A 12,973-nucleotide genomic window follows, 5' to 3' on the forward strand; every position below is an offset into this window, starting at 1 on the left:
CAAGTTCTTTCAGATGAGAACTGAGGGATTTTGCAAGTTTATTTTCCCTCTTTTCCATTTTTAGGCATTTGGTATGAGGACAAGTATATGTGGTTGCTATTCTCCAAAGTGAAACTGGTTGAAACACTGGTAGAATGGGTGCTATTCTGATAACCTGCCATGTCAAATGTAATGGACACTTCTAGCAGTCCTTTACTATAATTTCTCTTGCCAGTCTCTTATCTAAAAGATATCAATAATAATATTAGCAGAATAGTGCAACACTTCGTTGACATAATAAAAGTATTCCTTAAAACAGCTTCATGCTACATCATAGAACCATCTGTGAGGAAGAAATTGTTTAGAGTACTTAGGTAGTGTATATTATGCACAGCAGCAGTATCTTCAATGGAAAAGGTAGAAACAGTAAGCAAATGCTGGTAGCAATTGGAATATAATGATACTGTTATATCTATTACAATTCACACCAATAAAATAAAAGAAAGGAGAAACACCACTTCATGCGAGCAGTTACCTTGCCAAGGATATTAGGAAAGCACAAATGTACTGTATAGTACTTTGATTTATATGACATTTAACTTTTTAAATGAGCAGCATCCCCTTAATGAGGTAGATTTGAAGCCATTATGATCCATTAAAACAGTAATAAGTGTCTGATAGTACAGTCCCTGACATTTTTCTATTAAGATTTCTTGATTTGGTCTGTGTCTGGTTTTGTGTTGTTTTTTTTGAACTGCATTAAGCATGAATGCCCCTACCACACCAGTGTCCTAGCTGTCAGATTTGTGCTGGTGTTAATAAGGGTACATTTTGACAATACTGGTTTAAAAGGCAAATCTGAGGGTTAGGGAATGTTGACCTTCATTTCAGAGAGTCCTTTTCTGGGTTCCTTCTACCGCTCTAGTTATCCTGCTTCAGTGTTTCTGACAAATAGAGCCTTGTTCACCACGACATTTCTTTCTGGGTACAACAAACAGCACTAAATTTTATTTGGAACTTATCATCACTGTTCCTTTACCAGCCAAATGGGATTCTGTTGAGTGACATGATGGACTCCACAACTACTGCTAGGAGGTAAACACACTATGAATCTTCAAAGCAGGTAAATATTCTCTTTTTAAATAGATTTTGCAGCCTGGTAAGAATAATAACAATAAAAGGCATTAGAGAGACACATTTAAAGAATTTTAGGGTATGCTACTCTATAAACAAAGTAATCTTTGTAAGAATGCTCCATTCTGTGCATACAACAGGTTGTGGGGCCAGAGCAGAGTCACAGCACTGAGTCAAAATGCTGGAAATAATTACTTTCAAGTAGGTAATATACTCACCTGTAGAAACAAATATTTATTTGTAAGTGTGTTTTGTTGGTGTGACAGCTATAAAACAGGCTTTATGAGTTTGCCTAATGCTAATTTACATACAACAGAAGTGCATTTACATAACAGTAAGGACCAAACCTGTAAAAACAAGGAAGTGTGCAGTTAACTTAAAAGTGTTCCTTTGTGGTGTCATGGCATTTAAGTGAAAAAAAAAAAAAAAAAAAAAAAGATGCATTTCTGTTTTAACTGCATGTTTCCTTGGATTTCTGAGTCCAGGTCTATAGCTTTAATTGCATTTTAAATCAGGTTTGGGGATGTGAATTTCTCTTGTCTCTTTTACATCCCAAACTGAAGTAGAATGCAAAACTTCAGCATCATTAAAAGAGAAAAAAAAAAAGAAAAAGAAAGGAAGCTGACAGTAGGCCCTCAGCAGCTGGAATAATCTCCCACGGGGAGAGGTGGAAACCTTATTCCATGAGTCACTTAATACCAAATAAACAAAGTACTGGAGAATAAATTGTAAGACATTATTTTTTTTAAAATTATTGTTCATTGACAGAGGGAGGGCTATTTGATTTAATGGAGTTTTTCCTTTTTTAAAATTCTTCAGTAATAGAAAGCGTGGACAATGTTACAGCTATAGTTTATTTCTCATTGTCACTTTGGTCCTTACTGCCATTGTAATAAAGGCACAAGTAACTTTAGCCCCTGCACACTATGAAGTATGCAAGATCAAGTCCTCAAGAGCTGCTGAAATTCAGGATGCTCTTAGCCAGTGGCCCTCACTAATATAGTTACACAGTGGCTAAATTACAGTTCCATTAAAGGTTTTGCTCACCCGACTATCACAGGTTCTGCTATTAAATGCTATGCTTTAGTGACAAAGCTCTGAGGAAGGCAGCTGAGTAAACTGTGTATGCTGGCGTGGCGTGCTCTTGGTCTCCAGTGGAATCCAGGACTGATAGAAGGCAACAAATAACCCCCTTGCAATGCACAGAGCCTGTCTGTAATCAAATATAATTATGGAATCACTACCAGTCAGAGCTGTTATAGTCTTGCCTGTAATCAAGGACAGCATTATTGCAACATTTATTACTCTCAAAGGTACTCTGAGATTTATGGGTCCTTGGAAAGAAAAGCATTGTTTGGCAAATCTATCTATAAGCAGTATTTGGCCATAAGGAGAGTTCTTTCTCTGAGAGGTCAGAGAAGTTCCAATGAAGCACATCTATTTGATATTTTATTTAGATTCTTTTTAGTCTTAAATGACAAGTACATGTTACTTGAAGAAATTCAAACTTCTACTTGCCAGCCAAGTAGTGTATTATTTCCCTGAAGCTTGAGATACAATGTAACCACTACCGGTGGAGGTAGGACATTCCAATTAACAGTGGGAATCAGTGTCACCATGCAGAAACTGAATTCTTTGATGTAATTGCTCAGTTATTATAAGCCCATGATGAAAGGTCTCAACCTTCCCCTATAGTACTGAGTTATGGCTTTGGCTCTACAAATAGACAGGAATGTTAAACAGAAAATGTATCTGGAAAAATGATGATATGTGACATAACTCATAAGTAGTCTAGAAAAAGGGAGTAATAAGTGCAGTTGATCATGCAAGGGTAGAAGAAGCAGTATCTCTTAATTTTGGAAAGAAAAGCAAAAAAAAAAAGAAGAAATTTTTGGTGACTTCTTAGCTCACAAGGAGACAGAAAAAAGCTGTAGATTCAGAAGTGGATGTGGGTGGGAAAGCAATGGGTGAAGGAAAAGCTTGTTATCTTGAAAATGTTACCTGAAGAGGTTTGGAAAGCCATTAATAAAACCACCTCAAAGCTCCCCAAGGAAACTGTTTTCTTCTCCAAGTTACATAGGTGATCTGTAGAGTTGATCTGGAGGGCACAGAGGCTGATGCAGACTCCTCCCCATACCAAGCCTCTGAGGTTAGGAGAGTCAGCTCTTCTGTTTGTGTGTATGGTGACAGTTCTGCCAAATACTTTTCAGATACAGCAGCTTTATCAGTGAGAAGGATCTGGGCTGCCTTACAAAGATAATCCTCCCAGTGGTGTGTCAGCCTCAAAGAAGGGTGTGATTATCATTCCAAAGGAGTGTAATGTGAACCTGTGCCTCCCATTCAGCCAAGTGATGGCTAGATCAAGGAGGCTTCTGCTCTTTGCTCACTCTTCCAGTCCTTCTCTTTCTTTCCTTTTTTTTTTCCCCTTCCAGCAAACAACTTATCTTCATATTAACTTCTTTTATTATGTACATTTAAGATGTCCAAAGAGTGAGCCATGTCCCAAGTGGTCCTTAGAAATGGATCTACTACTAGACCATCAGCAGAGTACTAGGTGGATGAGTTTCTCATCGTGGGATGCTTGGAAATTTGCTGGCTCTGATTAGCGTTTTACAAAGATAGGGTTTCACTGCGGTCTAGTGGAGTCTTTCACTGTACTTTCAGCTCTCCTAAGCCTGATGTTTCAAGATTTTGCTACCATCTCTGGCCTGGGACACACAAAGCTCCAGGCCCCATGTAAGGGTGACCCACCCCTTTGATTGAACAGGTCTTAGAGATGGATGTTGTCTTTTTTGTCACTTCAAGAAAGAAGGTCTTCATATAGTGAAATCAGGTGTCCGATCTCCCAGGTCTCCTGAACTTGTGTGTGTCCATTTGTTGTTGGTTTTTCTTTTTTTTTCCACAGGAAGGACAAGCACATCGAACAGCAGATGGGAGAATGGCCATCCTCTAACCATATTGAGTGGTGCTTATTCATGGGTCATAACCCAAAACCAAATTATTTGTGTTTGTCTGGGTTCTTGTTCTGGTCTTGCGGCAATGATTGAGTTCAGCTTGGAATTTAATACACAAAAAAAGTACAGAGAAGTAAGGCTGACAAAACTCAAGATTAAACAAGTAACTAATGCATGACAACAACAAGTGAGTTTTGATCTTTAAAACCAGAAAATTTTCTGTGCCAAAGTGTTTCCTCACTGCAGTCTGCATAAAGGAAGGAGCAGAGGCAGCTGCAACCACCTCAGCTTCAGAGATAGAGCTCCCAGTAGTCAGTCTGCAAGAAAACACCTGGCCGGCCTTAACGAACATTATTTTCTAGAATGTTCACAGAGCTCTGCTGGCAGGGAAATATACCTGCCTTGTAAGGGAGAACATAAAGAGGCAGTTCTCCAACAGCACATGGTTTGACTTATAAAAGCTTTCCTTACGGGCAGGATTAATTATATATCATAAAGATCTGTTATATATTCTGTTTATACAATTATAAAGCATTATGGTTAATTAGTTGTGGTACAGACTCCCAAAGCAGAATCTGGTTAGAGAATAAACAAAACGCTCAGTCAGCTGTGACGGTGGTTAACAACTTGCACTTTCATATCACCTTTCACACTTAACACTCTTGAAGTGATTTATAAGTTATGCAATCCAGTGGGCTAGAGCTTTGTGTATTTGGTAATTTTTTGGTTTTTATAAAATTAGAATATGCTGATCAGAAATGGTTTGAGATTCCTACACCTTTAAGAAACTAAATTAAAAATATTTGCTAACCAACTCTATTTCAACTGTTTTTCTTATCCATTAGTTACTTGTGATCCTACTATGTCTGGCACTGTATATACACAGAAAACAAATACTTCTCCATCCCCTTTTTCTGTCCTGATATGCAATGCGAATCCCTGTCTACATCACTAAAAATAGGGGTGAAATCCTGATTGTGAAAAGATATTGATCGAAGTGTGCAATACGGCAAGCTACACTTTTACAGTATTTCAATGCTATGAGTTGACAGTATTACTGTATCAAACCATCTGACGTCTTTGAACTTAATAACATTTTGCCATCACATAATTTGGCACCAAGTCTTATTGTTGTGTATTTGCTATTACAGGTGTCTGGGCAGAGGCTTAAAGCTTTTTTGCTTTAAGAATTGCTTTCTGGGCATGCACAGTAACCAGTACAATATCCCATGATATGACAAATGATACTAACTTAGTTTTTTTTAGCTCTACTCACATGACACTGATGAGATTTCAAAAAGCACTTCTTAGAGCAAAAAAGCTTTCAATGTTTATAAGAGAAACTGAAGAAAAAAGCCCACAAGATGGGAGCAAGAGAGGAAGAGTTTGCACTTAGTGTACTCTAGGTATTTATATTGTAAAATGTTGCACAGAACACTTCTAAAAAATCTGCAAATAAATTAAAATGAGCACTCTGCACTGAAAATGCCACAGCCTGATATCAATTGTTTCCTGAATGCATCATGAAAATAGTGGGATTTGAGATAACTTTGAAGGAAGGATTCACAGTGTTTTTTAAAGTCTATTTTGGACATAGTTTTCTAGAAGAAAACTTGAAATATATATATGAAAGAACTTCTGAGAGACTGTAATGGCCACTGAAAATGGCATTGTCAGCTTGGAACAACAAACTGCACAGTAAGATACGAGATAAGATTATAGATGAGTGCCCAATGGATGCTCCTAACTTGTATTCAAAATGGCACTGAAGGGGAATGAGTGTCAGGAAAGGATACAGAGAGGCAGATAAAATCAGAGAGAATATTCAGGAAAAGTGTCTTGACTTCAGTGTTTTAGGCTCAAGGGGAAATCAGGTATGGGCAGTGAAAAGTGGAGAAGTTACATTCTAAATATGACAGTTGCATTGATGAAATTGGAAGAAATCACCTAGAAAAACACACAACTAGAATAATAAGAGGTTAAAAAAAGAGCCTGGTGAGGTGTCTGTTGAAATTCAAGATGGAGATCTCCCACAGCTGAAAGAAAGGTCAAGGAATTGGCAATAATATGAAAAAGAAAACAAGAAAAGAAAATAAAAGCCCTTTCTATCTTTTCAATGGTGACTCAAAAGAGAACAATATTTCTGAGTCACAGTATGAGCAATAACATCACAGGCCGTGGAGGTGGAAGGAGTCCTGAGATTTGGTCACATCACTAATCATGGCCTCAAAAGAGCTGAGTGGGGTATTCACAGCTGAAATTAAAGACAACTTGGGAAAAGGTGAAGCTGGCAGAAAGCCATCTGAGGTCATAGTTTCAGGTGATGCATTATTTTATTTTAAAACTTATAGAGAGGAGAAAAACTCAGTAGAAATATGAGAGGAAAATTAGGTCAAATGTAGGATTTAAAAAATATGGATGAGACCGTGTCGCTTGTTTCTCCCACGGGGCACCCCGGCTCCATTTTCACTCCGGCTAGCCCAAGGCAAGCAGCAGACAGAAGGAGTTTCTCAGGGTCCCAAAAAACCCAGGAGGCGGCCAAGAACCTTTCCCTTAGCACGAGAGAGCGAGACCCCGTCGGCGGCAAAGGAAGGAGGTTTGCACTTGATCTGGGGAGTGAAACCAAGGCTTTATGCAGTCTTTCTTCTGTGGTCCTGCACCACAGCCCAGCCCAGGTCAGGAGCCCCGAATCAAGAGGATGCCCAGCCTCATGGTCTGGGCTTATATCCAGGGAAAGGGCTATGGGAGAGGACAAGCCAACACCCAATGAGGGATAAGGGGGGAGTGGAACGTGGTTGGAGGGACATTCAAAGAAACCAATGGGGAACATAAAGGGAGGGATCTTCTCGGCCCTTGCCCTGTCATTCCATGTCTTTTACCCGAGCCCTCCAGAACCTGGGTGGGACAGCTGAATGACAGACAGGGCCCGTAGGAGGGGACTGGGAGGAATGTGGGAAAATGGGCTCGGAAAGGGCAGGGACAAACTTCGGGATATTACATTTTCCAGGGGAACAGGGAAGTACAGAGCAAACCATTGTAAAACCCAATATAAAAATAAAATACAAATAACACGCGGCAACAAGGCAGATATCATTCCATGAATGCTGGGATGTTTCTGAAGAGCTAAAAGAAACAAAAAAACAAGGAAAAGAAACCCTACAAATAGTAAATTACAGAATTACTGTTAAAGGAGGAGGGATAAAATGAAAATCTGAGAGGAATTGCCAGGAAGAGGGATTGAGAGTGAGAGGAGAGAGTGGGAGAGTGAATGAAAGGAGAAAGAACATTGATTTGTTAATTAGATCTTCTCTTAAAAAAGAAAGAACTGATAACATGGATAAGAAGAGGCAGAGGTGTGTGAAGCTGATTTCAGGATAGCATTATTTAAATTAAATGTTTGTATTTATAAATTAAACATACTTCTTGGTTTTAAACATGAAGAAACTATTACATAATTTGAATCAATATGACAGATATGTAAAAATTTATAATGTAATTTAAATCAATGTGACAAATACGTAAAAAATTTGAAACTGTTTCCAGGCTCATGTCCAAATAATACTCAGATCTTTGGACAGTGACAGAAAATTTAAATATTATCTTGAATTCATGTAGAAACTGATTAGTTTTCAAGCAACTTTCATAGAGCCAGTTTTTGTCTTCTACCACTCAGGAAATATGTCTCTGTGTAGATGAAAGCAAGATGACATTTTCAAAATTGTTGCTCCCTATCAATAGTAGTAATTGAGTTTACACAAAGAGATTTTGAAAATAAAGTCAGAAGTCCTATTCCTGTGCTTTATGCAAATGGAAGTTCACTTTTGCTGCCAGCTCCCAGGCATTTCCCCATTGCCTCAAACAGCCCATAACTGCTGTGTAAATGTCATTTTCTGCTTATCATTCTTGCATTGTGATAAATTAAGCTTCTTGCTGCCTAATTTTAGCAGTGGCATGATCAAACACATGGAATAGGGAAGATTTAGAAGCTCACCTTGTTCATCCAATAGTCTGAAAATCTGGAACCTACAATCCAGTGGAAGTTTAAGTTCCCAGATAAAACAGTTTTCCTTCTTTCAAGCAGCAAGCTTTCTAAGGAAGAAGTCTCATTAACAAATTCCCCTCAAACAGTTCATTACATTTAAATTTCTTTATTTTGTTGCTATTTGCCATATATAAAAGCTAGCTATGCTAAACAACACTAAAAATATCCCACTTTACTATATGCAAATAAAGAATTTTAACTGGCATTAGTCTCAAAGAAACTCTCAAGACCTTAAATAGCTGTACAAGAGAGACTTTGCCACTGAGTAAAAATAACCGTAAACTTTATGAGAGCAAAGATCCCACTGGCTGAGCTTTTGCATTAGTAATGTATTTAGAAACAGCAATACATACAGGGGTGGGTTCACTTTGGTCCTTTGATACGGGCATTGGATTGCATGCATGGAATGGACATTGCTGTCACATCTGAGTGCCACATGAATACACACCTCTCACGTTTAAATGTTTACATTTGGCAGATAGGCTGTTAGTATTTGTGTATTGGCTTTGAGTGTGTCCATAGTCCAACACCATCTCTCTGAGGATGTCTTAGTGTTTGGAAAATCCCTGCTTTGCCCACAGCTAGCACAGCCCTTGGCAGCCCAGCTCTATCCCCCAGCTTGCGTGGGCTCATGGAGCCTCTGGCACGCAGCTTGGCAGCCACAGAAGTAAAAATAACTTTGCTTCCCTCCCACTGCCTTTCCACCCCAGTGCAGAGGGAAGGAAAGGATATTTAGTGCTGAAACTACAGAGTTCAGGTAATAATAGCATTTTCGGAATAAATTATGAAGATACGCATATTTCAGGCAGTTCCAACCTGCCCCTAAATTACAGCCTGTAGTGCATCACTCCCCTTCACACTTGGTAGAAAAGCACTGGGCTGAACCTACATACAAACTAAAATTCAACATGTTCAAAAGTAGCATAAATTAAAAGCACAGAAGAAGCTGTTATAAGACATTTAGGTTTATCTTGAAACCACCATTTTCTTTCAAGATGTGTAGCATACTCACAAGCATGCAGCAGCAGCTCCAAAAAAACATCATCCTCCAACATTCCAGTGTTTATGGGCGTGCCTTAATTAAAAGTATTCTGCCAAACAAGGAAACCTGAATCTTTAGGAGAAAAATATTGATTATATAAGGATACTATTACGAATTCATAGAGATTTGGGAGAGAAAAGGACTTGCTTACTGTATTTACATGACAGGCTTTTAAGAAAAACAAACAAGTTAGCTGATGTGCCAAATCAGCATCAGCATTTATATCTTTGGAAACAGAAACCTTGATTTCAATCTACTGCTATCCTATAAATAATAATGGTACATCAAATTCTGGTGTAGTTCATGGTTTATTTGAGAAACAACCTTCTACAAGAAATTAATTGGATAATGAGAGTCAGAATAATGAGTTAATTTTTGTATCCACATATCTTATTTTCTTCCTGAGTTACGGAGAGTGCGACATACATAGAGAAAATGTGTAGCTATTCAAACCAATAAAATATATCAATGGATTTTCTATGAGATGCTTTTTCATGTTTCCCAAATCAGTCCTAAATTGTTCAAAATATATATGATTTCTTAAAAGATGTCTGGTTATAGTGGTACTGGTATGTTTACTCTGGAAAGACAAGGAAGTCCCACCTAAGGCAATTCTGCCCTTTTGAAGTGTTTGTTTTTGAGTATACTTGTTGCTGATACTCTATAGTTGTCCCTGCCTTTCTTTTTTTAAAATACTTGTTAATATTGAGATTACCTTTTTCTAATGATTTTCTTGATGAGAAAGAAAATTTTGTCACCTTTTCACAATTAACTCTCAAGTCAGATAGATCATAAATACAGAATCTACACATCGTACGTGAGAAAATGATCTATGACACCACCTGAATAACACAGTGGAACTGAAGGACTAACCTGCTCCATGGTTTTTGGAAAATACATCCCTGACATGAAATTCAAGCACAGCACAAGCCCTTTGTGCAGCACATAAGTGCAGCACAGCTGTGGTCCAGCTCATGCCTCCATCACTGCGGTGCATTCCTGGAGAACAAGCACAGGGAGCAAGGGCTTGGGCCTCTCTCTCCCCACTGGAGGACAGGGTTCCTCCTCACCAGCCAAAGAATGGGCTGGGCTGGCACGTAAGGACACACCACCATAGAAAGGAGCATTTCTGGAAAGAGCAGGGAGTCAGAAAGTGTTCCTCCGAGCAGCACAGCTCACCCAGCTGATGCAGCACTTCTGCAACGGAAATGAATCTAAAAATTCTTTCTTTCCTCTCTGGCAGCAGCTTTTACCCTGATAAGAGCAGCTGCATGTCACCTGTTAGCAAAAGAGTGGTTGCTACCCAGAAGACGTGTGTACTTCTTTCTGGTTTTAAGTTTTAATTTTCACCTGCAGTGGAGAGATAAAATGAATTCCAGTTTAGCTTGACAATCCTGCCTGCACAGGTGTGCTGTAAGAATACCACTGTGGTGTTCAGCTGGGTGAATGTTTTAGATGACTACAGTAATTATCAAAAGTACTGGGTTTAGTTTCCCCCTACTTTAATCTGCATCAGATTTGCCAAATAGTTTCAGCTGGCTTTTTTAGCTAGCTAAATAAGGCTGGAGGAGGAAACAAAAGGACTTGTGCCTCCCTTGATGCAGTATCTGGTACTTGAATAATGCAGAACTTGGGAGCTGTATGGCCAAGACCCTCTTCTTCATGAGATTATTTGAATTGGACTTTTTAATTTCCTACCTAATTTAGTCCCTTAATTACCATGTTATATTCCTTTCTGAGGTGAGTCCCCAGTCCCTGCTCCTGATACTGCACAAAATACATGTGAGTAAACATCAGGGTGGAGCAGCACCTCTAAGGGCAGGGCACAGGAAGGGGGAGGAGGAGCTCAAGGTCATCACCCTGAAAGTGTCCAGCTCCATGCTGTTCTGCCCTCCTCAGAACTGGGAAGGGAGGCAAGAGCCAGTGCCTCTCCTTCTCTGCCATCATTCTTTCCATCCCTTTGATCCTTTGGCAGTGGGAAAAAAAATTATGAGGACCATAAATAAGGAGTTTTTGTCTTAAGGGATGGGCTCTGACTAATCTCATATTTATTATGCATTTTATATAGAGGGAGGATGGAAGAGTAATAGCAGGAGAGACTGAGGGAAGTTCAGCCCCAGATATCCTTGAGGTTGAAGGATTCCTTCAAATTTAACCCAGTTTCTCACATCTCAGTGAGTGAAGCAGCATAACCATGCAGGTGTTCAGCAGGGGGTACCCCAACTCCCAACTTCTGTGAACTAAGTGCTTTGATTACTCTTGTTCTACTTACTTCTGAATGAAACAAGCAATTTCCTGTCAAAAGTAACAACTTATTTGAATTGGAACTTCTGCAGTTTTTCTGTTCCTCATGAAAAAAAGAAAAAATATTTTGTGTCAGTCTAAACAAAATATCCCTTAATTTATAGCAATTCATTTGCACTCTAGAGTTAGTACAGAAAAAAACCCTAGGATACAAAAGTATACCTCGATGATATCTCTCTGTGTTAGCTGTGTCAGTCAAGTTAGGCCACCTGTAACATCCTTGTAACCTACAATTTCTAAATTCCCATCCAGCTACACCTATGCCACTCCTTTGTTTCCAGTAGTATTAGATGGGATTAAGTGAAGAAGGAATTAAGCCTCCAAAGTTAATTAAAACATTGTTGATGATGACCAGGAAGGCATACTTTGGTAGGTGGAGAGATGTAAGAGCTCAACATGGGGAAGTTGTGCCCTGGCTTTAAATCTCTTGATCTGAAAAAGAAAAATGCCTCTGGTTTCTCGTGACAGTGTGAGCTAAACACAGAACAAAGTGTAGCTGCTTCAGCTTCTCCCAGAGGCTCCCATCCTCTCCTTCCTCTGGAGGCTCCATCGTCTCAGTCTGGTGCTGTTACATCTTTAATAAGATCAATAATCTTTCTCGACTTCAGCAGCGTCATGAATTCTGATCGAGCTCCAGGACAGCGGCCGTGTATTAAGAATAATAGGCAAGAAGAAGACTTCAGTGTCTCAGTCCATGAAGCATGATAGCTTTTTCTTTAGGCAAACTGATATTGATTTGATTTGGGGTTTTCTCAGTGCGGCCTCTGTAAATAAAGTGCTAGCACACTCACTGTTCGACTCCTCTTCCCTGCAGACTAATTCTTTCTGTGGAAGGCTTACATTAATTGTTCCATGACTACTAATGTGTTTAATTAAGGCTCACGTGGTTAAGTCTTCGGTGAGAAAATTAGACATGCTTACAAGAATTAATATAGTAAGAAATCACAAAGGTACAATCAGGGAAAAAAAAAACTTGGAATGGTCTCTACCACTGCCTTTCAACAAAGCACTGGTGTGTGAGATTCTGCACATCATTAAAATTCAATTAAGTATTTTGGGGAAAAAAGCCTGGCACTGACAGGATACGTCATCTGACCACAGGAAGCTGTGCTGACAAAAATTCATAAAGTGGAAATTGGAAACCCATACTCTGAAGCTTTCCTGGATTAACAGTTTAATGTCCAACTATGTAATATATAATTTATGAGAATTCTCTAATGTGATCTAGCCTTGCATATTTTGCAATTTATTATTCTTATTTAGGAAGGAGTGAGGACAAAACTGGTCTTTCTCATTTCTGGAGCAATTTTTTAATAATTTTTAAGATATACATCTTGTGGTAATTTTCCAAAGACCTGACTTTGCAAACCTCAATTTTCAGTTCTCACTAGTAGGCTCATTTCAGCTTGATTCTTGGCCACTGTTTTGCTTCTGAAGATGGAATTTTTCAGGGAATTAGACATCTGGGGCAGGGAATGATGCAATTACACAGAAATAGAGATAGAAGTATATTGTTAC

Source organism: Hirundo rustica, chromosome 1, assembly GCF_015227805.2.
Source record: "Hirundo rustica isolate bHirRus1 chromosome 1, bHirRus1.pri.v3, whole genome shotgun sequence".
NCBI classification, from domain to species: domain Eukaryota; kingdom Metazoa; phylum Chordata; class Aves; order Passeriformes; family Hirundinidae; genus Hirundo; species Hirundo rustica.